The sequence below is a fragment of the Rhinatrema bivittatum genome, chromosome 2 (genome assembly GCF_901001135.1).
Source record: "Rhinatrema bivittatum chromosome 2, aRhiBiv1.1, whole genome shotgun sequence".
NCBI classification, from domain to species: Eukaryota; Metazoa; Chordata; class Amphibia; order Gymnophiona; family Rhinatrematidae; genus Rhinatrema; species Rhinatrema bivittatum.
In genome coordinates, this window is record NC_042616.1 from 255,984,847 (window position 1) to 256,010,683 (window position 25,837).

At 44.9% G+C, this 25,837-nt stretch overlaps 1 long non-coding RNA gene across 1 annotated transcript in view; it reads right to left on the reverse strand.

The window, feature by feature from the left end:
- Positions 1-25,837, reverse strand: part of LOC115086098 — a 70,970-nt gene that overhangs the window by 15,541 nt on the left and 29,592 nt on the right. The gene's annotated exons all lie outside the window — the stretch shown is intronic.

The following is a 25,837-nucleotide window of genomic DNA, read 5'->3' on the forward strand; positions in this document are numbered from 1 at the left end:
TAAAGGTCACTTAGGAATGAATATGTATTCCTATTGGCTGGCTGTGCTCTTATCTATTGATGTTACCAAGGTTACCACTGAGGTAATGGTTGGGGGGATGTGAAATGGAAACAGTTGGAAGCTTGACATGTGATGATCAGCACTCACGTGACTAGAACTTCTTTGTTTATTATTTTTGTTAGCAGACACGTGCATGTTGAATTTGCCAATCACTGTGCATTTTAGAAAGGTGGTCCTGGCTGGAACTGTACACAGTTCAAATATATGTAATTGATTGTTGGTAAGTGTATTTTTTAAGTAGCCACACTGGCACAAGTATGTTTACTTTTCCTCCTACTTAACTCACTAGCTCAGCTTTGTAAGAAGGGCTTCTCTGCTTGAGTGAGGGTCAGGCAGCTCCCCCCTGTCTGTGAAGCCAGCCTCTCACTAGTAATGCAGGGAGGGAGCTGTCTCAGACTTCACCATCCTCCCCCCCCCCCCTCACCCACACACCATTCACTAGCTGGGACATGGGGGAAGTCAGGAGTGAGGGTCAGGCAGCCCCCCCCTGTCTGTGAAGCCAGCCTCTCACTAGTAATGCAGGGAGGGGGCTGTCTCAGACTTCACCATCCTCCCCCCCCCCCCCTCACCCACACACCATTCACTAGCTGGGACATGGGGGAAGTCAGGAGTGAGGGTCAGGCAGCTCCCCCCTGTCTGTGAAGCCAGCCTCTCACTAGTAATGCAGGGAGGGAGCTGTCTCAGACTTCACCATCCTCCCCCCCCCCTCACCCACACACCATTCACTAGCTGGGACATGGGGGAAGTCAGGAGTGAGGGTCAGGCAGCTCCCCCCTGTCTGTGAAGCCAGCCTCTCACTAGTAATGCAGGGAGGGAGCTGTCTCAGACTTCACCATCCTCCCCCCCCCCTCACCCACACACCATTCACTAGCTGGGACATGGGGGACGTCAGGATTGAGGGTCAGGCAGCTCCCCCCTGTCTGTGAAGCCAGCCTCTCACTAGTAATGCAGGGAGGGAGCTGTCTCAGACTTCACCATCCTCCCCCCCCCCCCTCACCCACACACCATTCACTAGCTGGGACATGGGGGAAGTCAGGAGTGAGGGTCAGGCAGCTCCCCCCTGTCTGTGAAGCCAGCCTCTCACTAGTAATGCAGGGAGGGAGCTGTCTCAGACTTCACCATCCTCCCCCCCCCCCCCCCCCTCACCCACACAGCATTCACTAGCTGGGACATGGGGGAAGTCAGGAGTGAGGGTCAGGCAGCTCCCCCCTGTCTGTGAAGCCAGCCTCTCACTAGTAATGCAGGGAGGGAGCTGTCTCAGACTTCACCATCCTCCCCCCCCGCCTCACCCACACACCATTCACTAGCTGGGACATGGGGGAAGTCAGGAGTGAGGGTCAGGCAGCTCCCCCCTGTCTGTGAAGCCAGCCTCTCACTAGTAATGCAGGGAGGGAGCTGTCTCAGCCTTCACCATCCTCCTCCCCCCCCCCCCTCACCCACACACCATTCACTAGCTGGGACATGGGGGAAGTCAGGAGTGAGGGTCAGGCAGCTCCCCCCTGTCTGTGAAGCCAGCCTCTCACTAGTAATGCAGGGAGGGAGCTGTCTCAGACTTCACCATCCTCCTCCCCCCCCCCCTCACCCACACACCATTCACTAGCTGGGACATGGGGGAAGTCAGGAGTGAGGGTCAGGCAGCTCCCCCCTGTCTGTGAAGCCAGCCTCTCACTAGTAATGCAGGGAGGGAGCTGTCTCAGACTTCACCATCCTCCCCCCCCCCCTCACCCACACACCATTCACTAGCTGGGACATGGGGGAAGTCAGGAGTGAGGGTCAGGCAGCTCCCCCCTGTCTGTGAAGCCAGCCTCTCACTAGTAATCAGGGAGGGAGCTGTCTCAGACTTCACCATCCTCCCCCCCCCCCCCCTCACCCACACACCATTCACTAGCTGGGACATGGGGGAAGTCAGGAGTGAGGGTCAGGCAGCTCCCCCCTGTCTGTGAAGCATGCCTCTCACTAGTAATGCAGGGAGGGAGCTGTCTCAGACTGGTATCAGGGTTAGGGCACTGTGTGCAGGAAGATCACAACACTCCTGGTATTAATAGGGATAGGGCACTGTAAGAGATGACTGTAGTAGATTGAATAAAGATCTGATGTTTCTGCTCTCCTCACACCAAACAAAAACAACACACAAGCAGAGAAGCCCTTCTTACAAAGCTGAGCTAGTGAGTTAAGTAGGAGGAAAAGTAAACATACTTGTGCCAGTGTGGCTACTTAAAAAATACACTTACCAACAATCAATTACATATATTTGAACTGTGTACAGTTCCAGCCAGGACCACCTTTCTAAAATGCACAGTGATTGGCAAATTCAACATCCACTAGCATTTCAGGTGCCTGCTAACAAAAATAATAAACAAACAAGTTCTAGTCACGTGAGTGCTGTTCATTACATTACTTTTTTTGTCAAGCTTCCAACTGTTTCCATTTCACATCCCCCCAACCATTACCTCAGTGTTAGCCTAGGTAACATCAATAGATAAGAGCACAGCCAGCCAATAGGAATACATACATACATATTCATTCCTAAGTGACCTTTACTGACCTGGGAAGTGTGAACACTTTGTTTCATTTTCTGTTGGTGTTCGTTAGTTTCCAGTTCCATTTCCCATCCCCCCAACCATCACCTCAGTGGTAACCTTGGTAACATCAATAGATAAGAGGGCAGCCAGCCAATAGGAACACATATTCATTCCTAACTGACCTTCAGTGACCTGGAACGTGTTTATTTGTATCATTTTCAGTTAGTGCGCACTAAATCGAGTTAGTGCGCACTAACTCCCGTTAGTGCGCACTAACACGATTTACCGATTTTTAACGATAAATCGTTAGAATTTCTATTGTATCGTGTTCTATAACGATTTAAGACGATATTAACATTATCGGACGATAATTTTAATCGTTGAAAAACGATTCACATCCCTACTGGGTAGCACCTCCTTTAAAGGTGGCCACCTTTGCGGATTTTCTTAACATCCCCATCCCTTTCCCTTCCTAAAATCCTCGCACATCAACACCAATTTGGCAGGTTTGCTGGTTTAAAAATAAACCAGGACAAATCAGAAGCTCTTGACATCACAGGTCAACTACATAGTCCTGGCCGGGCTTATTCCCATTGAGATGGGTAGTTTTGGACATGAAATACCTTGGAATTCATATACCAACACATTTATCACAATTCTACAAGGTTAATGTCTACCCACTTATACAATCCCTTCGGAAGAATATCCAAAAATGGATAAACCTCCCACTATCGCTGTTTGGAAGATTCATTCTTCTAAAAATGATTGAACTCCCTAAGTGACTCTACCTGTTACAAATGGCTATTGTAGAAAGACATTTGAGAAGTCAAAAAAGAATTCTCTCACTTCCTGTGGCAAGGGAAAAAAAGCAAGACTCCCTTTAACCATTCTGCAATCCCCGGGGGTGTTACGACTGTCGCTGCCCAACGTCTCTACTCCGCCCTCCTTACCTCTGTGGCGACGCCTCCTGCGGTTGACGGACGTTTTGCTGCCGCGGCATCTGCCTGCTGTCCTCTCCGGCATCCCTGGACCGGCTTGGGCGCTACCTCCTGCCATGCTATTCAGCTGCCTTAGGGCGTGCGCGCCACGCGGCCCTGCTTCAAGTGCCTCCAGTGGCGTGAACCTCAGGGGCGTCCCCCTGTGATGACATCAGGCATCCAGGATACTAAAGGCCTACGCGATAGGAAACCTTTGCTAACTCAATTAGCTAGCTAACGGATGGGATTTGCTCTCTGTATCTTGCAACTCTGCAGCCTTTGGACCTACTCTATTTGGGGTACCCGCTCTTCGGGAGAGTCTCTCTTATCTTTCAGGTCACAGTCTGGAACCGGTACTCACTCCGAGGGCCCATGTTCCTGGACTCGCTACTTGGACTCCACTTCTGCCAGGAAGACACCGCTGCCTATAACATCTGTGAGTTACCATCTCTATCTTTCAGAGCTATTCCCTGGAACCAGGTACTCGCTCCTCGAGGGCCTGCCTTTACTCCAACTCCTGTGCTCTACACTGATGGACCACTGCATGAGTACGTTACCAACGAGGCTCTATTCCTGAACTCTGCATATCCTGCTACTTCTCACTATATCAGTTCTCTCTATTACAGCACAGCCATTGTGGGATCGCTGTTCCAGAGCCTAAGGGACTACAAGCCCAACCGGGCTACTTTCCAGCTCACTACTGCCACCTCCGGTGGTTCACCAATCCTGTATAATAAAAGAACTAGTGTATGTGTGTCTCCTACGCTGAGCCTGAACTGTGGCCCCTCACGGGACTTCCCCCTGTGGGCATGGTCATCTGCCACAGGTCCAGGGATCCACCCAAAACCTTTACAAATAACAGATAGCTAACTCCATGGATCTGGTACAGCTCAATGCCCTGCAGGCCATACCGGGCCTGGCCATGCGTATTTTGGAGCAGCAAGACACTTTGGAGAAACTCACTTCAGCGTTTTATCAGCTGCACACACAGAAGACCCAAGGCACTGTTTCCAGCAATGAAGGTAAGTTACAGGAGGTAACTTTAAAGACTGCTATACCACTGGCGGCTCCAGTTCGTTTCTCGGGAGAGGTTCAGAAGACCAGGGGCTTTTTAAACCAGTGCTGCATGCATTTTGCTCTACATCCTTCTCAGTTCCCTACAGCTTTTTCCAAAACTACCTACATCCTTTCTTATCTGGATGGAAGGGCCTTGTCTTGGGCGTCTACCCTGTGAGAATGCAAGGATCCTATATTGCAGGACATAGATGGATTTCTGGACTTATTTAAATCCGTTTTCGATAATCCTGCTCGAGTTACTGTTGCCGGTTCTGCTTTGGTGGACCTGAAGCAAGGCCACAGACCACTGGCTGATTTTGCAATAGAGTTTAAAACTCTTGCTACAGAACTCTGCTGGGACCCTAAATGCCTGAAGATCCTGGATACCCATTTAAAAGACGAGCTGGCTGCTCACGAAACACCTGACTCACTGGACAAACTAGTGGCTTTGGCCACTAGGATCAATCACCAGCTTCATGATAAGGTGAAGGAACTCTGGCCTAATAGAATACCTGAGTTGAAACAGGCTAGTGCTAAACCTGCACTTTGGATGGTTCCAGTAATTCCTGCTGACAGTGAAGATGAACCAATGCAACTTGGTCACGGGCATTTGACTTCCAAAGAGAGAAGACTTCGGAAGAGGCGCGGTCTTTGCATGTACTGTGGTTTTTCCGGCCACGTTGTCCCTACATGCCCTATTCATCTGGGAAATGGATGGGCCTAAGTCCTGCAGAAGGACTGTTCTTAGGCCTCACTACGCCCTCTCCTCCACTCTCTCTCCCAGTCTCCTTGACCTATGGACCATCCACGGTTCAAACTCTTGCCCTGGTGGATTCAGGGGCAGGAAGCAACTTTATTCTCCGACTTTTAGTGGAACACCTGAGGATTCCCCTCGTCAGTTTAAAAGTTCCGCTACTTCTATCCTCCATCCAATGAGAGCCCTTACCGGGCGACATGACTTGCCAAACCTTACCAGTGACTCTCCATACCAGAGCTGTCCATACGGAATCGCTTCCCTTCTTTGTGTTTAAAAAGGCCATTCACCCTATCGTCCTGGGGTTACCCTGGTTGCAAGTGCACCAACCCCAATTTGACTGGGCATCCTTGGAACTCTCCCGCTGGGGCCCAGATGTCATGGGAGGTGCCTTAAGGAGATTGCTCCTGTCATCTGCATGTCTAGAACTCCGGCAATGCCAGGACTGCCACCCCAATACGCATCCTATGGGGATATGTTCTCCAAAGAAGCAGCTGACATTCTTTTTACGCATAGGTCCTATGACTGTGCCATAAGACTGAAACCCAATACTGAACCTCCTAAAGGACGTATCTATCCTCTCTCAGCAATTGATAACAAGGCAATGTCCGAATACATTGAGGACAACCTTCAGAAGAGGTTTATCAGACCATCGAAGTCTCTAGCCGGCGCAGGCTTTTTATTTGTGGGGAAGAAGGACGGTACCCTACGTCCATGTATCAATTACAGAGATCTGAACGAGATCACGATTAAAGACCGCTACCCCTTGCCTTTAATCTCGGAGCTGTTTGACTGGCTTCAAGGGGCCAAAATATTTTCAAAACTCGACCTGAAGGGGGCCTACAACTTAGTTTGCATTCGTAGTGGTGACAAAAGGAAAACAGCCTTCAACACTCGAGACGGCCACTTCAAGTACTTAGTGATGCCCTTCGGCCTGTGCAACGCACTCACCATATTTCAGAACATGATGAACGACATCTTGCGAGATCTGTTGTACAAGAGTGTTGTGTTCTACCTGGATGATATCCTAGTCTTCTCCCAGGGCCTGCCTACTCACATTGAGGATGTCAAACAAGTAGTCCACCGACTCCGTGAACACCGGCTTTGCACCAAACTTTCTAAGTGTGAATTCCACAAAGACTCAGTGCCTTTCCTCGGCTATATTGTGTCTGGAGAAGGCTTCCAGATGGATCCTCACAAACGTGAGAGTATCAAAGATTGGTCCCAACCTACCAGCCTGTAGGCCCAGAGAAGATTCCTGGGATTCACTATTATAGAAGCTTCATAAAGAACAACTCTTCTTTAACAGTACCCTTGACCGTTATGACCTGCAAAGGTGCCAACGCTTCAAAATGGTCTGCGGAGGCCATTTCCACATTCGAGAATCTGAAGACTGCCTTCTCCATGGAACCATGCTTGCGGCATCCTGACCCCAACAAGCCCTTTATTGTTGAAGTTGATGTTTCAAATGTCGGTGTGGGGGCCATATTGAACCAGACAGGAGACTCGAAAGCCTTATGTCCCTGTTCCTTCTTCTCATGACGATTCTCCCCAGCAGAGAATAACTATGGGATCGGCGATGAAGAGATCTTGGCAATAAAGTTTGCCTTCGAGGAATGGTGGCCTTGGCTCGAAGGCGCTCAACATCAAATAACCGTATTCACGGACCACAAAAATCTAGAGTACCTCTGCCACGCACAACGTCTTAACCACAGACAAGCCAGATGGTCCTTATTTTTTAATCGTTTCGACTTTGTGCTTAAGTATCGCCCCGGAGACAAATACCAGAGCAGACACCTTGTCGCGCTCCTTTCTCTCGGAGCATGTGCCCAAAGAACCTCAGCACATAATTGATCGGAAGAAAGTCATCTTGGCGTCTACCCATTCTGTGCCCGCTGGTAAGACCATCGTTCCAAAACACCTCAGGAAGAAGGTGCTCTTTTGGGCGCACAATTCCAAGCTGGCTGGCCATCCTGGTCAACGCCGTACCCTACTCAAAATACAGAGGTTGTATTGGTGGCCTACGATAAAGAAGGATACCTATTCCTATGTGGCATCCTGTACAAATTGTGCCAAGAACAAACCCACTTCTGGTCAGCCATGGGGTCTGCTGCAACCTCTGCCAGTTCCGGAACAGCCCTGGTCACACATCGCTACTGATTCTGTAGTCGATTTACCCCCTTCCGGAGGAATGAATACCATCTGGGTAACAGTTGATTGCTTCAGCAAGATGGCCCACTTCGTAGCGCTTCCTGGCTTACCCTCAGCCTTGGAGCTTGCGAAGCTCTTCATATCGCACATATTTCACCTTCATGGCCTACCTAGTCACATTGACTCTGACCATGGTTCACAATTCACGGCACGATTCTGGAGGGCCTTATGCAAGTTTTGACATCTCTCTAGATTACACTTCAGCCTACCATCCGCAATCAAATGGCCAAACAGAACAGATGAATAGAACTTTGAAGCAGTTCATTCGTGCCTATGTCAGTTCCCGTCAGAATAATTGGGCCGAACTGCTACCATGGGCTGAATTTGCCAGGAACATCAACTGGATCAACACCTTTTGAAGTTGTATATGGACATTCTCCAACACCGCCACTTCCACGGAAGCTCTCAGTGACGTCCCCAGCAGCTCAAGCTACTGCTGATGAAATCCATAACTTGTGGGTTCAGACAAAGGACATGCTGAATAAAGTGGGTGATTGTGCTAAGAAGCACTATGACGCTCACCATTCTCAAGCGCCAGTCTTCAAACCTGGAGATAAAGTCTGGTTATTTACCAAACACCTCAGACTGAAGTTACCTTCCACTGTTCGCTCCTCGCTACATTGGACCATTTCCAATTCTCCGATGTCTTGGCAACATCACCTATAGTCTGAAGCTAACACCTGGACTCAACATCCATAACGCTTTCCACGTTTCACTCTTAAACCCGCTCATTCTCAGCGAATTTACTTACAAGACTCAGGAACCACCTGTTATCAACGCAGAAGATGACCTAGAATACAAGGTTGAAGAGATACTTGATGTCCGAAGATCAGGCAAAGCTCTTGAATACCTTCTGTCATGGGAAGGTTTCGGCCCCGAAGAAAAAACTCTTGGGAGCCTCAGGCCAACATCCTTGACATTCTCCATCAATTTCACCTTGCACATCCTTCAAAACTTAAGATTGGTACCCGAAGAGGAGACTGCCCTTTGAAGGGGGGTACTGTTACGACTGTTGCTGCCTGACATCTCCACCCTGCCCTCCTTACCTCTCTGGTGACTCCTCCTGCGGTTGACGGATGTTTGACTGCCGCGGCATCTGCCTGCCGTCCTCTCCGGCATCCCCAGACCAACTTGGGCGCTGCCTCCCGCCATACTGTTCAGCTGCTTTAAGGCCCTGCTTCAAGTACCGTCAGAGGCGTGAAACTCAGGGGCGTCCTCCTGTGATGATGTCATGCATCCAGGATACTAAAGGCCTACGCGATTGCTAGCTAATCGAGTTAGCAAAGGTTTCCTAACGGATGGTATTTGCTCTCCATACCTTGCAACTCTGTCTCCTTTGGACTTACTCTATTTGGGGTACCCGCTCCTCAGCGACCTCTCTCTCTTTCTTATCTTTCAGGTCGCAGTCTGGAACCGGTGCTCGCTCCTCGAGGGCCCATGTTCCTGGACTCGCTACTTGGACTCCACTTCTTCCAGGAAGACACCGCTGCCTATAACATCTGTGAGTTACCATCTCTATCTCTCAGAGCTATTCACTGGAACCAGGTACTCGCTCCTCGAGGGCCTGCCTTTATTCCAGCTCCTGTGCTCTACATTGAGAGACCGCTGCGTGAGTACATTACCAACGAGCTCTATTCCTGAACTTTGCATATCCTGCTACTACTCACAATATCAGTTCTCTCTATTATAGCACAACCATTGTGGGATCGCTGCTCCAGAGCCTGAGGACTACAAGCCCAACCGGGCTACTTTCCAGCTCACTACTGCCACCTCTGGTGGTTCATCAATCCTGTATAATAAAAGAACTAGTGTGTGTGTGTGTCTCCTACGCTGAGCCTGACCTGTGGCCCCTGACGGGACATCCCCCATGGGCGTGATCATCTGCCACAGGTCCAGGGATCCACCCAAAACCCTTACAATTAATAACAGGGGGCTAATGGGGGACTCAAATGTCCAAACCTTCATCATTACAATTCAGCTTGTATGCTTTGTATCATCAATGATTGGTTACATACCTCTTCTTTATTTTCCCCCCACAATCTACTAAGAATGTGGCTAGGTGTGTTTGCTCTCACCACCCTACTCCAATGCCCAGCTAAATCTGTACCTCTTTTCCGGCATCGTTCTTAATACTTTCTGCCTGTCGCAAGGCATGGTCCACCTTTTGTACGAAAATGGGATTCACTATTCAGAGGCATCACTATGGCCCTCACAGAAATTAGTGCAAACCTGGATTTTCCTCCTGGTTCCACACTAGGAGTTTTCCAGCGATGACACAGGCAAGGCCTTCAGTATATTTCACAGTTGTTTTTGCCCTCTTCAAATACTCTAGTTTCCTGGATCTACAAAAGTCATTCCACGTTCCCCGTACTGATTTTTTTGTATATTTACAAATTCGCCATTATATCAATTCTCCCCTAACGGAAAAACCCAAACTAGGTCATTATGATAACTTAGTAATGTTCTTTTATTTCATTAAAAATCAAAAACCCTCTTCTGCCTCCTTTGTGAAGCGCTTGTTGGAGATACCCTCTCCCTCATTTTTTACAACAGTGATTACTCGCTGGTCTCGGTGGCCCGAAATATCTCTTACATTACCTGATATGTAAACATAGGGGCAGATTTTCAGAGCCCTGCTCGCCTAAATCCGCCCAAAACCGGGCGGATTTAGGCGAGCAGGGCCCTGCGCTCCGGTGAGCCTATTTTACATAGGCCTACCGGCGCGCGCAGAGCCCCGGGACTCGCGTAAGTCCCGGGGTTCTCAGAGGGGGGCGTGTCGGGGGCGTGTCGGGGGCAGGCCCGGTCGTCGCGGCGTTTCGGGGGCGTGTCGGCAGCGTTTTGGGGGCGGGTACGGGGGCGTGGCTACGGCCCGGGGCGGTCTGGGGGCATGGCCGCGCCCTCCGTACCCGCCCCCAGGTTGCGGCCCGGCGCGCAGGAGGCCCGCTGGCGCGCGGGGATTTACGCCTCCCTCCGAGAGGCGTAAATCCCCCGACAAAGGTAAGGTGGGGGCTTAGACAGGGCCGGGTGGGTGGGTTAGGTAGGGAAAGGGAGGGGAAGGTGAGGGGAGGGAACGGGGGTAGGCTGCGCGGCTCGGCTATACAAAATCGATAGCCTTGCGCGCGCCGATCCAGGTTTTTAGCAGATACGCGCGGCTCCGCGCGTATCTACTAAAATCCAGCGTACTTTTGTTTGCGCCTGGAGCGCAAACAAAAGTAGGCCTATTCGCGGAGTATGAAAATCCGCCCCATATTTCTCCCAAATCCCAAAAAATTCCAAAAATGCAGTATTATGTGAACTGCAATACAGATTTATTTGGCAATTACACATTTCTCAAGCGTCGGCCTTTAAGTTTAAATGTTGCCCTTCTCCAATTTGTGAAAAGTGTAAAGAGACTACAAATGATTATTTCCACAGTTTTTGGGCTTGCTCAACGGTCCAGAGGTTTTGGGACTCAATCCGCCAGAAGCCCTCCAATATGGCCCAGGTTCCTCTCCCACTAGATTTACATTTCGGGTTATTTGGGCGCACCATATCTCTTCCCCATCCCTTAACTAAAAGCATTAAACGGTTTTTAGATAGAGCCAGCCTTGCTGCCAAACTATATTAACTTGCTGGATTGGCCCAAACCCCCCATCTCATTCAATTCAGAAAAGGAAAATGGTCAAAATGTATACTATGGAAGCCATCTTGGCATCATTGTATTCTGCTATGAAGAAGGAGTTGACCCACTCTCTCTGGCTGCCCTTTCTCCTGTGTCTTCCTACTGAGATCTCAGCAAGTCTTCCCCAGGTCTAATCGCCCCAATCCATCTTATCCATCTCATTAGTGTTGGGCATCTGGGACAGGGATATCCAGTCTGGTCATGCATCAAGCTGTAGGCCCCACTCTCACTGTTTCCTATATGAATTTTAAGAGTCTGAATCGGAGTGGCACCCACAGTGACTTACATTATTATAGGAAGAGAGGTGTCCATCTTCTGGCGTGACGCAAAAACTATTACTGTCTCTTTGTTTTCAGTTAAGAACATATGAACATAAGAACACGCCATACTGGGTCAGACCAAGGGTCCATCAAGCCCAGCATCCTGTTTCCAACAGTGGCCAATCCAGGCCATAAGAACCTGGCAAGTGCCCCAAAAACTAAGTCTATTCCATGTTACAGTTGCTAGTAATAGCAGTGGTTATTATCTAAGTCAACTTAATTAATAGCAGGTAATGGACTTCTCCTCCAAGAACTTATCCAATCCTTTTTTACACACAACTATACTAACTGCACTAACCACATCCTCTGGCAACAAATTCCAGAGTTTAATTATGCTTTGAGTGAAAAAGAACTTTCTCCGATTATTTTTAAATGAGCCACATGCTAACTTCATGGAGTGCCCCCTAGTCTTTCTATTATCTGAAAGAGTAAATAACCGTTTCACATCTACCCGTTCTAGACCTCTCATGATTTTAAACACCTCTATCATATCCCCCCTCAGCCGTCTCTTCTCCAAGCTGAAAAGTCCTAACCTCTTTAGTCTTTCCTCATAGGGGAGCTGTTCCATTCCCCTTATTTTGGTAGCCCTTCTCTGTACCTTCTACTGTTTATCCTCTTGCTTCGGTCAACAACAAAAAAGAACTTTAAACATATTTTAACAAGTTCAGACAGAGTAACATAAGGGGTTGTCAAATAGGGTGGGGGGTGAGAGGGAGGGAAGGGGATAGGAGCTTGCCTATGTAATGATCCATGGATGTTGCGAAGCTCGGATTCTGTGTTGTAATATGTAGGGTTTGTTTAAACACTATACTGTTATATGTTTTGTTATATTCTTCAGCTGATATATGTGTGAAAATATCTTAAAAATGATATTTAAAAAAAAATTGGATATCATTTGCATATATAGGGTATCCAGCACAGAGCCTGGCTAAAAGCTTGTATAAGGTGGCCATATATATATATATATTAAACAGCATGGCAAATCCCAGGGGGACACCACTTGTGACAGCCTGCCATTTTAAGTGTGCAGAACCGATGGCAATTTTATGTGATTTAAACCAATGAAAAACTGAACCCAATATACCAGACTCACATAATCTGTATAGCAAAATATCATGATTAATAGTGTCAAAGGCAGCAATAATATTTAACAGGACAAAGGCAAACCCATGTCCACTGTCAAAGCCTGGTCTGAAAACTTCAAGGCTGGAAAGTAGCAAGATTCCTGTATTAAGGCCTTTAAGAAAGCCGAACTGAAACTGATCTAAAATTTGATGATGTTGCAAAAAGTTATCTAGCTGATTCAGAACAGTGGTCTCAATGACTGGCAAAAAAAGCTATATTAGAAATTGGCCAGAAATTCATAGGATCAGAGAAGTGCAGCCTAGATCCCTTTAATAGTGGATGCACAGAGGCACGATTCAATGCACATAACTTTTGGATTAAAAATAATCTCCCCCTGACACTGCATACAAAGATTATGGACAGTGTTTAACATTTCTATCTTTTGCTCATTTCTTCTTCAAATAATTCAAGTGTTTTCTGAACTGGATGATGACAAAAGAGTATAGTATAAAAGCATGAAAGAGAAAGGAAAGAGAGAGGAAAAGAGTGAAAATAAAATACATATATAGTCATCTACATCTTTGGCAGTGAGGTTCAGCATACAATTCATTTTATCACCAGTTTCAATACATTTGAGAATCTAGTAACTCTTCTTTCTGTGTTAGAATGGAACTTACTATGAAGTTGCTCATTTCCAATCACAAGAAATCTTATAAAAAGTGACTTAATTTGATTGATTTACATTTTAAAATATAAATCTTTTAATTCACTGTGGCAGCTGCTCTGGAAGAATAAGTAATCTTGTTGAGAGTTAAAAGACTGATTTCTTAACTCCTCGCAAAATAGCAATTTTCAACATCATTTTGATTTCACCATTTAACTAAAAAATTAAAATCTTGGCCTATTTCCATGCCTAGAAGATTCTCGTTAGTCAGCAACACATCAATACATAAAAAGTCCCCTCAGCCTTCTCTTCTCCAAGCTGAAAAGTCCTAACCTCTTTAGTCTTTCCTCATAGGGGAGCTGTTCCATTCCCCTTATCATTTTGGTAGCCCTTCTCTGTACCTTTTCCATCGCAATTATATCTTTTTTGAGATGCGGTGACCAGAATTGTACACAGTATTCAAGATGGGGTCTCACCATGGAGCGATACAGAGGCATTATGACATTTTCCGATTTATTCACCATTCCCTTCCTAATAATTCCCAACATTGTGTTTGCTTTTTTGACTGCCACAGCACACTGAACCGACGATTTCAATGTGTTATCCACTATGACGCCTAGATCTCTTTCTTGGGTGGTAGCACCTAATATGGAACCTAACATTTTGTAACTATAGTATGGGTTATTTTTCCCTATATGCATCACCTTGCACTTATCCACATTAAATTTCATCTGCCATTTCGATGCCCAATTTTCCAGTCTCACAAGGTCTTCCTGCAGTTTATCACAATCTGCTTGTGATTTAACTACTCTGAACAATTTTGTATCTGCAAATTTGATTACTTCACTTGTCGTTTTTCTTTCCAGATCATTTATAAATATATTGAAAAAAGGGTCCCAGTACAGATCCCTGAGGCACTCCACTGCCCACTCCCTTCCACTGAGAAAATTATCCATTTAATCCTACTCTGTTTCCTGTCTGTTAGCCAGTTTGTAATCCACGAAAGAACATTGCCACCTGTCCCATGACTTTTTACTTTTCCTAGAAGCCTCTCATGAGGAACTTTGTCAAACGCTTTCTGAAAATCCAAGTACACTACATCTACTGGTTCACCTTTATCCACATGTTTATTAACTCCTTCAAAAAAGTGAAGCAGATTTGTGAGGCAAGACTTGCCTTGGGTAAAGTGTACATAATTTTCTGTACTTAGGGCCAGGCACACAAGAACACTTAGACTCAGTAAACGGTATAAAGTAAATTTTATTTAGCATTATAAGTGTTCCTGGGAGATGCTGCATACTGGGTGCCCTTTGTCTTTCAAAAAAATCAGCATCTCATTGAATACAGGAGGTGACCCTTCTTTTATAGTTAAGCATACAGTATTGCCGAAGTTTCTAGAATTACGTGACTGCCCAAAGACTCATTTACAGAGACATCATGCTGTGGTCATGACAACCTATCCTCTGAACTGCCCTGACAGGTTTTCACCGGTGTAGCTCATTTGCCATCACTTTCCAGATACTCCTTTTGTCCTGTAAATGATCTTGTCCAGTGAGGTTTCAACAGAATAGTGCCTGAAGCTCCCGCCATTGGTTTCTTCTGATCTCCTTTTGATCTTCTGTGTTGTGTAAACAGATAGTAGGTCTGTGTTCTGAATAGAGAGTAGGCCTGAATTCTGTTGCTGGTGCCAGGACTTTAATTAAAGCTGTAACCTTAGGGAATCTTCGTTCACCTGGCTCCTGTCAGTAGAGATAGGCATCTGTGAGCCACAAGCTTGTATTTTGGTTTCATGAGAACCAAGCTTCCTTGTATTATGAGTTAAATATTGCCATTGAAGCCCACCTGGCCTTTAATTATAGGCTTTGCAGAGCATACAAGTTTCCCAGATCTTCCACATTCTTGAGTCAGAAGCTCACTGTATTTCAGCAGTGTCAGTGTGAATCAGCCAGCTGAGGATTCTGGGACTGGCTGAATGAGCCAAAGTTCTGAACCAGAGTTCTGAATTATATCAAAAGCCATGCTAACTTTTTTCGATTAAACCATGTCTTTCTATATGTTCTGTGATTTTGATGCTTAGAACACTTTCCACTATTTTTCCTGGCACTGAAGTCAGGCTAACTGGTCTGTAGTTTCCCAGATTGCCCCTGGAGCCCTTTTTAAATATTGGAGTACATTAGCTATCCTCCAGTCTTCAGGTACAATGGATGATTTTAATGATAGGTTACAAATTTTTACTAATAGGTCTGAAATTTCATTTTTTAGTTCCTTCAGAACCCTGGGGTGTATACCATCCGGTCCAGGTGATTTACTACTTTTCAATTTATCAATCAGGCCTACCACATCTTCTAGGTGCACCATGATTTGGTTCAGTCCATCTGAATCATTACCCATGAAAACCTTCTCTGGAACTGGTATCTCCCCAACATACTCTTTAGTAAACACTGAAGCAAAGAAATCATTTAATCTTTCTGCAATGGCCTTATCTTCTCTAAGTGCCCCTTTAATCCCTCGATCATCTAATGGTCCAACTGACTCCCTCACAGGCTTTCTGCTTCGGATATATTTTAAAAAGTTTTTACTGTGAGTTTTTGCCTCTACAGCCAACTTCTTTTCAAATTCTTTCTTAGTCTGTCTTATCAATGTCTTACATTTAACTTGCCAATGCTTATGCAGTATCCTATTTTCTTCTGTTGGATCCTTCTTCCAATTTTTGAATGAAGATCTTTTGGCTAAAATAGCTTCTTTCACCTCCCCTTTTAACCATGCCAGTAATCGTTTTACATTTTTTCCACCTTTTTTAATGTGTGGAATACATCTGGACTGTGCTTCTTTTAACAATGACCACACCTCTTGCACACTTTTTACCTTTGTAGCTGCTCCTTTCAGTTTTTTTCTTACAATTTCTCATTTTCTCAAAGTTTCCCTTTTGAAAGTTTAGCACGAGAGCTGTAAGCAGTGTAACAATTGAAAAACAGAAATCTCACCATTCCTTATTAAACATCAAACAATAAAATCAAGAAATGTAAAATAATAATTAAAATAGTAAAACCAAACTCATAAAAAAATAAATATTCCAAAACAGCTGATTTTTTATTTCCTAAACATCAATAAAATATTTCAAAACAGCAGACAGATCAAACACCCAATAATTAAATCTAAGCTAAAAAAAAAAAGCCTCTGCTCTCCATACCTGGGAACTTTAGATTCCAATCACCCTGAGATTGTCATGGATTACTCAGGGGTGGGAGATATGCACAAGCTTTCTCTTCTATCTCATATATACACATTTTCTAACACACATGCTCATTCTCTTACAAACTTCCTTATTCATGCTCACTGATTCTCCCTCTCCAAGATACTCCCTCTCCAACATATGTTCACTATGTGACAAACTCTCTCACGCTGCTGTCTCATACACCTGCTCACCGACTCCCACACAGGCCCACTGGCTTAAATAGTCCTTCTGCTCACACATATGCTCATTGGCTCACTCATTCTCTCTTACTCACATACATGCTCACTGTCTTGCTCACATGAATGCTCTCTGGCTTACTCACAGCATGCTCTGGAAACTACAAACCTGACTGTATTATGCAGTGCAAAAATGGAAAAACAGAAACATCATTCCTCGCAAAACACCAAGCAATAAAATCAAGAGAGATAAAACATCATTCATAATATTAAAACCATACTAATATAAAGAGTAAATGTCAAAACAGCTGACAAACATCCAATAATTTTAAAAGTCATGTAAATGTGTTCTATTTCCCAAACACCAATAAAATATTTCAAAACAGACATATGAAAATACCCCAAAATTTAAAATGGGATTAAAAATTCTCTAGCTCTCCAGACAATAAATAAATAAATGTGAGATCTTTTGATTTCTAGTCACCCAGAAATTGTCACAGAGTTGGGGGAAGGGGGCTGCACAAACTTTATCTTCTTTTTTCTCCCCTTCACATACACAGCTGCTCACCTCTCATTCACATGCAGCTCTCTCTCATGCACACATGCAGGCTCTCATATGTACACACAGGTGTTCTCTCTTTCTCTCACAAACATATGCAGGCTGTCTCTTACACACCCAGTCACTCTCTCAACATATGCAGGTATTTTCTCTCATACATACATAGTATCACATGCAGGCTCTCTCTCATACACAGGCAAGCTGTCTCATATACAAACACAGGCTCTCATACGCACATACAAGATCTTACACATTCATGCAGGATTTAATGCACAGGCAGCCTCTCTCTCTTATACACACACCTCTCAGGTCCCCTCACCTACTTTCATTGGGCTTTAGCAGTGATGTTATTTTACCGCTCATGGGGGGGGGGGGGGAGGGAGACTTCACCAGTGTGCCATTCTACTTTCTGCCAAGGGGGTGTGAGAACCTCCACCTGTACGTTATCAAAAAATGCTGCCCCACCCACGTGGAACTCTGTGCTGTTGCTATGTGAGCAAACCACACCACCATCTTCCTGCCCATGTGGGTGGGAGCCTCACTGACACTTTCTCAAGCGACGCCGCTGTCTTCCTGCCAGTGGGAACCTCGACGGCACTTTCTCAAACAGCACCATCTTCCTGCTGGTGAGGATGTGAACGTCACTGGCACTTCCTTAAACCACGCCGTTGAATTCCTGCCAGTGAGGGTGGGAACCTCACTGGCATTTCCTCAAATGGGACCAATCTCCTCCTGCACTGCCTCATACCACTGAGCAGACTTTTAGTTTCTTTTTGACAGGGAAATGAGGCGGTCACAAGAGTGCTGTTTTGGGAGGGCACTTTTTGCCACCCCAAAATGTTGCCTCCTGAAGTGACCGCCTCACCCTGCCTAATGGTAGAACTGCCCCTGATTTTGGGGTAAGACACATAGATGCCAATGTACAGATTTTCCTGAAGGATATCAGCAAGAAAGGTTTCTACAGATGCAAATGAGCTCCACAGCAAACATTAACTATGAGGTCCAGCAAAACCCAGCCCAGAAAGACATGTTTGCACACCCATTAGTGAGCTGCTTTTCATGATATTGCCTTGCAGTAGTTCATTCATAATGAATTATTTACAAATAAAGAACTACACAGAAAATTTTACTTAGTGTGCAATGGGAAATTTACAAAAAAAAAAATCCACAAAAAGTGCTTTGCAAGCAAAATTACACAAAATCCCAAGAATTTCAAAGTTTCCATATGTTTTTTGCATGCAAAGCTCTATTTGCAAATGAATATATCGACCTCTTTGTCAGGATAGCAAGTTGATCCAGGGTCAAGTTCCTGGTGAAGTCTTTCAAAGTTTTCCCTACTGAACCAGTTAATGGGATAAAGTGCTATAGAAAGGCAGCACTCTCATATTAATCTGCTGTAATTACAGTGCTTCATCAACATAATAGCAGCAAAAAGATTCTATTAAAAGTTTACTATTTTCCTTGCAGGTGCACTTTGTGGAGAGGAAATTTTCCTGAAGTCAAAACCTTACTAAGAAGTAACAAACTTAAATGTTACCATCCCCATTGTCCTTATCCACTGTATACTGAGATAATAATAGCTAAGACCATAAAGGGCTCTGCCACCCTTTAATTACGATACAAATGTCGTTAGCAAGCTGGTGGTACATGGATCACAAGGATAGTTTAAGTAAAGTCATACCAGTAAAGCAGCCACAGTAGTTCCCATTGTTCAAGCTAACAGATACTCAGCAGGCTGTGCAATTTGACTTTTCTAATATTTCTTTCCAGCTCATTTGCCTCACTCTCCGCATGTTTATAACTTAACAAAACATCTGCAAAGTGTGCAGTCCTAATCTTCCATAAAATTGTGTTTATCCTGACTTCAATACATGATGCACAGTTTAAAGCCAGGGGACTTAAAACTAAACATGATTTGGATAATATAAAAAGAGATAATCATGCTGATAAAATAAAAATTAGACATAAAATATTATACAATGAATGGTATGGGTAGCTGGATGACAAATATAATATTTTCACATCTAGTCTTTAGAAGTCCAATTTATCCAAATGTAGTTATGTGTTGAATGTTGTCTTTGTCACTGTAGACTTTAAAATATTTTTAACTCCTCTCGCTCCTTTGATCTGTAGCTGTACATCAAATTAGATGTTACTAAAATCTCATAAAATCTGGTTCCTTTTCAGTGAATGTAGATCCTGACATTTAATTTGCCACTTTCTTCACTAGGGTCTTTATATTAAGTAGCTTACTAGGTAAAATGGAACATGCATGTCTAAAACCCGAATTGTTCTAACTAATCTCCAGTTCAAGTGAGATGTTGAATTTAGCACACAAAATTGTTTCACCTTCGAATCAATACTTGAATTAAGCAATATTAACCAACTGAAGAAGCATTTTCTAGCTAAAACCCCTTAACCCATCACAAATTAAAAACAGGAAAAAGCTATTTTCAAGGACATTTACCCAAGTAAATTGGTATTTTCCCAGGTAGAAAGGTCTGATTGAAAACTGCCCTACTCGAATGTGGCTAAAAGTGCATGGGTGTTACAAGGAGCATACTTTTAGCTGCAGTAAAACAAGGAATGCATGTGATTGGGTTTAGGTAGGCAAGGCAATCAGCATGCATACATTTAATTTTCAAATGTGCGCCTGCTATTTTGCCCCCCCCCCCCCCCCCCCCACACACACACACACACACCCCCCACTCACACACAGGTCGATACAGTAAAGTGTGCTCCGTCGGAGCGCACTGTCAGCCTGCTCTGGACGCGTGTTTTCCCTTACCCCTTATTCAGTAAGGGGAGGAAAACACACGGCCCACCCGCGGCACCTAATAGCGCCCTCAACATGCAAATGCATGTTGATGGCCCTATTAGGTATGCGTGCGGGATCCAGTAAGTAAAATGTGCAGCCAAGCCGCACATTTTACTCTAAGAAATTAGCGCCGACCCAAAGGTCGGCGCTAATTTCTTCCCGCGCCAGGAAAGTGCACAGAAAAGCAGTAAAAACTGCTTTTCTGTGCACCCTCTGACTTAATATCATAGCGATATTAAGTCGGAGGTCCCCAAAAGTTAAAAAAAAAAAATAAAAATTTGAATTCGGCCCGCGGCTGTCGGGCCGAAAACCGGACGCTCAATTTTGCCGGCGTCCGGTTTCCGAGCCCGTGGCTGTCAGCGGGCTCGAGAACCGACGCCGGCAAAATTGAGCGTCGGCTGTCAAACCCGCTGACAGCCGCCGCTCCAGGCCAAAAGGAGGCGCTAGGGACGCGCTAGTGTCCCTAGCGCCTCCTTTCCCTCGTTTGCACCGTGTCGCCTAATTTGCATACTGGATCGCTCGCACCGGCCAAGGGCCGGTGCGTGCGCCGGGAGAGCGGGCGTTCGTCCGCTCTCCCGCGGTTTTACAGTATCGGGCTGACAAATAGCAAGTGCAAAGCACTTTAAACAAGCATGCTTTGCACTTGCTCTCTGAAAAAGTTTCCTAAAGTACACATATTAATAGTACCCAAATAATTTGCATCTATATGGGCTATTTTAAAATTGCTTTTGAAATGCTCAAACCTTGGAGATCATTATTACCTTTACAAAGAGTCAGCCAAGCATTTTACATTATGTTATATCAAAGCAAACTCTTTCAGAACTACTCTATTGAAGTCTTTGCTTACTTCACAGGTCCCCACTAGTTAGATAATTCTATGGACTGCCGAAGTATACAAAATGTTAATTGTCAGATAATCAGCCAGCAGAATCCACATGGTAGCATTCTGTGTCCGATTGCTTATTTCCATAAAAGAAGGGGGATCCCCTTGGGGAAACCCAAAAGCATCAGGAATTAAACAACAACCTTTACCATCTAATTATATCCTTAAAGTAAGCCACATTCACACTTCCTAGATGAAAAAAGTCATCATGATGGTGAATGTTATTACTTTATTCCCGATACATTGGGCTTTTCCCAGGGGAATGCCCTTCTTTTAAGAAAATAAGTATTTTGTTCCATTTTTATATGAAAAATAATTGGCGGCTGGTTGGTCCCCCACTGATTAGGAATTTTATCCTATAAATAGGAGAAAAGGATTATTGGATTGTCTACATTGTTTCACAGAAGCATGGATTTGTGGTCCTTCTGTATTTTAGGTCAAATGTCTTCTCTCCTCTTCAAGTCTGGCACTCCACATATAAGGCACACTAGAGGACTTTGTACTATATACCAATGATGCATGCAATTCAGCCATAACTTGGCCATGTCAATGTTACAATCAGCGGTGTGCGGGTTCCCCCACGGACTGCCACTCACCTCTACCCCAGTCCAGTACAGGAACACAGTCATCTGATACAGCTGCACACCTCCTCTACTTGCGGCTGGGATGCCACCACGTGCTCCTTGGTGAAGCGTGTCCTCTTTAGGTGCACACGCTCCTCCTGTCTGAATTTAAAAGGACCACAGCAGGAAAAGCCTGTGGCCCTTTTTGATGACCCCACAAGTCTTGGCCTTTAAAATGCCTTTCCTCCATGCAACTGGCGCCTTGGCAATAGGTCCACCACTGTGAACTAGAGCAAGATGCCTCATTGTTCTTGCCTATGTTTCTGGTCTTCACTCCTGTGTTCCTGGTCTTCGTTTCTGTGCTCAGGGTCTTTGTATTCAGCTTTCAGTTCTTCATCAGGTCCTCATCTCGTGGTCAGTGTCTTCCATGTCTTCACCTTCTCGCCTGTGCTGTTCCTTGTCTCTCTGCTTGCCTACCCATCCTGCCTTCCCTCAGACAGATCTCTGGTTCTGACTTTGGCCTGTTGATACTTGACTACACATGAACTCCGCTTGCTTCTGACCACTGCCTGATTCTCGACCATGTTTGACCTCTGCCTGCCACTAACTTTTGCCTGCTCTTGGACTATGCCCATACCTAGCCTGCCCTGGACCCTGACCTGTGACCCAACCGTCTTTACTGATCTCCATCTTGCTAGCAGAGGCCCCAGCCTAAAACCTGCTTGCCCTGGCAAAGGAGGGCTCAACCTAAAGAGAAAGAGGGCTGGTATAGGTGAAGCTCCAGTTGGGCCTCTGCCTCAGCCAGCTCCACCAGCTGACAGTGGGGACCTGCAGGGCTTCACCCTGCAAGTTGCACCATCGCCACCTCATCCCAAGTGACCACACACACAACAGTCAGGTTCTTTTGATAAATTGGATCAATGGGCTATTTGAGGTGTTTTGTTTAATGGAAAATTGTTCTGTACTAAAACTTAACATGTAATTATCAATATTAGATTTTAATGGTGGTTTTGATTTTATTTCCTTATAATTTTTCTTTAATTATATTTATATTATATTATTTTGTATGTATATTTTATTTACAAATTTTTATTTTATATATCTTATATGTATATTATATTTTTATTTAGTTATTTTATTCATTGTTTATTTCTACTTCCAATGACATTTTATTGGTCATTCTTTATATATTTCTGTATATACTAGTTTGGTTCTCTGCAGAATGATACCAATGCGTATGCTGGACATGTGATTGAATGGCTTAGCAGAAGCACCAGTCATCAAGGCTTTAAACTTATCTCCTTACATAATGACTATGTGCATCTTCCATAAATATTTACAGAGAAGGAAGCACTTGAAATACTTAATCAAAAAAGAATGGATAAGACCATGGGACCCAATGGGGTATATACTGAAGATGAAGACATGAGAATAAAAGCCAAAATTATTAAAAAAACAAACAAACAAAACAGGGTAGCAAGCAGTGTGACGAGGAAGGCAGGAGAGAGACCAAGAGATGCAGGAGCTGGTAGTTGAACTCCTAGCCTGTGTAGAAATGGATATGTATGTTGGGGTCTAGGAGAGAGAAAGACTAGCTAAGCTAAACCCAACATCCATGTAAAAAGCATGATAAAATCAACAAGGCCATATTGTCTAGATTTGATTATATGCTTTATGATTTAAATTATGAATGGAACTTTGTACACTGCCTAGAAATGTTGATAGACAGAAATAAATAAAATACGATATTTTGCAGCAAAACTCATTACTGAGAGAGTTCAAGCAATGAGTACAGAAGGCCAGAAAAAAAAAGGAGAAAGAAAACCCCTTGGAAAAAATGAATAGAGAAAAAAGAAAATCTTTACATGCAGAGAGGTCACTGGTAGATGAGCACCCCAAAGTGTTAAAATAATGAGAACAATTCTAGTGTAGAGACCCCTTTGTCTCCACTAATTGGCCCTAGCTCCTAGGATTTAAATCAGCTTAGGTGGAGATAGCATTCCTGCATAGGCCTGTGGTAGGCTGTGAGTGATGATCTCCTAATCCACAAGGAGGAATTAGCTCTAGTTAGAGGGGGGGAAGTATTATTTGGAAGCCATAATCGAGGTTATATTTTCCTAAGTTGGATTTTGAGACTACCTAGAGCCTCAGAAATCCTCCAAGACCCCTCCAGGATAGGCCAAAGGGGCTTCACTACTGTACTCTCTTCATGAGGTGCAGAGTGGCTGCTCTAGGACTAATTTTTGGGATTTTGAATGTTTATTTAGATGAGCCCTGTTGAAGGCCTGGGCCTTTACAAAGCCCAGAGAATGGGGAACCCTGGGCTGAAGACACCCAATGTTTAGGGAAGATCTGCCCAACAAAGGTGGCGACTCATTGCAGTGGATTCCTGCAGTTATATAATTTGGGAAAGAAGATTTGTTTTCCAACATCTGGGAGAATGTGTTTTTCTGCCCCTCTTCCTCCCCATCAAGGGGACTGGCAAAAACTGCAGTCTACAAGGATTCCTACCACCAGGGATCCCACCAGAAGATCATAGAAACTTAGAAATGACGGCATAAGAAGACCAAACAGCCCATCCAGTCTGCCCAGCAAGCTTTCGCACTTTTTTTTTTCTCACATAATTATCTGTTCCTCTTGGCTCTTAGTAACCTTTTTTTATTCTGTTTCCCTTCCACCCCCGCCATTAATGTAGAGAGCAGTGTTGGAACTGCATCTAAGTGAAATAGCTTAATTTAGTTAGGGGTATTAACCACCACAATAAGCAAGCTACACCCATGCTTATCTGTTTATTCAGACTATGTAATTCAGTTCTTGCTGATTGTTGCCTGAATATAGATCCACCTTTCTTCATCCCCCCTGCCATTGAAGCAGAGAGCCATACTGGCTATGCATTGAAAGTGAAATATCAGACTTGCTCCCCTGCCGTTGAAGCAGAGGGCTATGCTGGATATGCATGAATTGTCAAAATTTCCTCCCCTGCCGTTGAAGCAGAGACCTATGCTGGATATGTGTGAAGTGTCAAACTTCCTCCCCTGCCGTTGAAGCAGAGAGTTATGCTGGATTTGTGTTGAAAGTGAAGTAACAGGTATTTTTGGTTTGGGGTAGTAACTGCCATAACGAGCAAGCTACTCCCCTGCTTTTATATGGTTGCAAATCCTTTTTTCCACATTTCCTCTTGCCGTTGAAGCATAGAGCAATGTTGGAGTTGCATTATTGAATAAGGATATTCATCTCCAGGTAGCAGCCATCATTCCCTCAAGCCACCCCCATGCCTCTTCTCTTCATTCACATCCTCTAGACTTTATGGATCCACAGTATTTATCCCACGCCCCATTGAAATCCTTCACAGTTTTGGTCTTCACCTCTTCCTCCGGAAGGCTGTTCCAGGTATCTACCACCCTCTCCGTGAAGAAATACTTCCTGCCATTGGTTCTGAGTCTTCCTCCCTGGAGTTTTAAATCATGACCCTTGGTTCTGCTGATTTTTTTGCAACAGAAAAGGTTTGTCATTGTCTTTCAGTCATTAAAACCTTTCAAGTATCTGAAAGTCTGTATCATATCACCCCTACTCCTCCTTTCCTCCAGGGTTTACATATTTAGATTCTTCAATCTCTCCTCACAAGTCATTCGATGAAGACCCTCCACCTTTTTGGTCACCCTTCTCTGGACCGCCTCCATTCTGTCTCTGACCCTTTGGAGATACGGTCTCCAGAACTGAACACAGTACTCCAGGTGAGGCCTCACCAAGGACCTGTACAAGGGGATAATCACTTCCCTTTTCTTTCTCGATATTCCTCTCTATGCAGCCCAGCATTCTTCTGGTTTTAGCTATCGCCTTGTCACATTGTTTCGCCAACTTCAGATCATTAGACACTATCACCCCAAGGTCTCTCTCCTGCCCCGTGCACATCAGCCCTTCTCCCCCCCATCGAATACAGTTCTTCCGGATTTCCACACCCCATATGCATGACTCTGCACTTCTTGGCATTGAATCTCAGCTGCCATATCTTCGACCACTCTTCCAGTCTCATTCTCTCCACTCCTTCTGGCGTGTCCACTCTGTTGCAGATCTTAGTGTCATTCGCAAAAAGACAAACCTTACCTTCTATCCCGTCCACAATGTCGCTCACAAAGATATTGAACAGGACCGGTCCCAACACCGACCCTTGCGGCACTCCATTCAACACCGTTCTCTCTTCAGAGTAAGTTCCATTTATCATCACACATTGTCTTCTGTCCGTCAACCAGTTTGCAATCCAGGTCACCACCTTGGCACTCACTCCTAAGCTTCTTATTTTATTCACCAGTCTC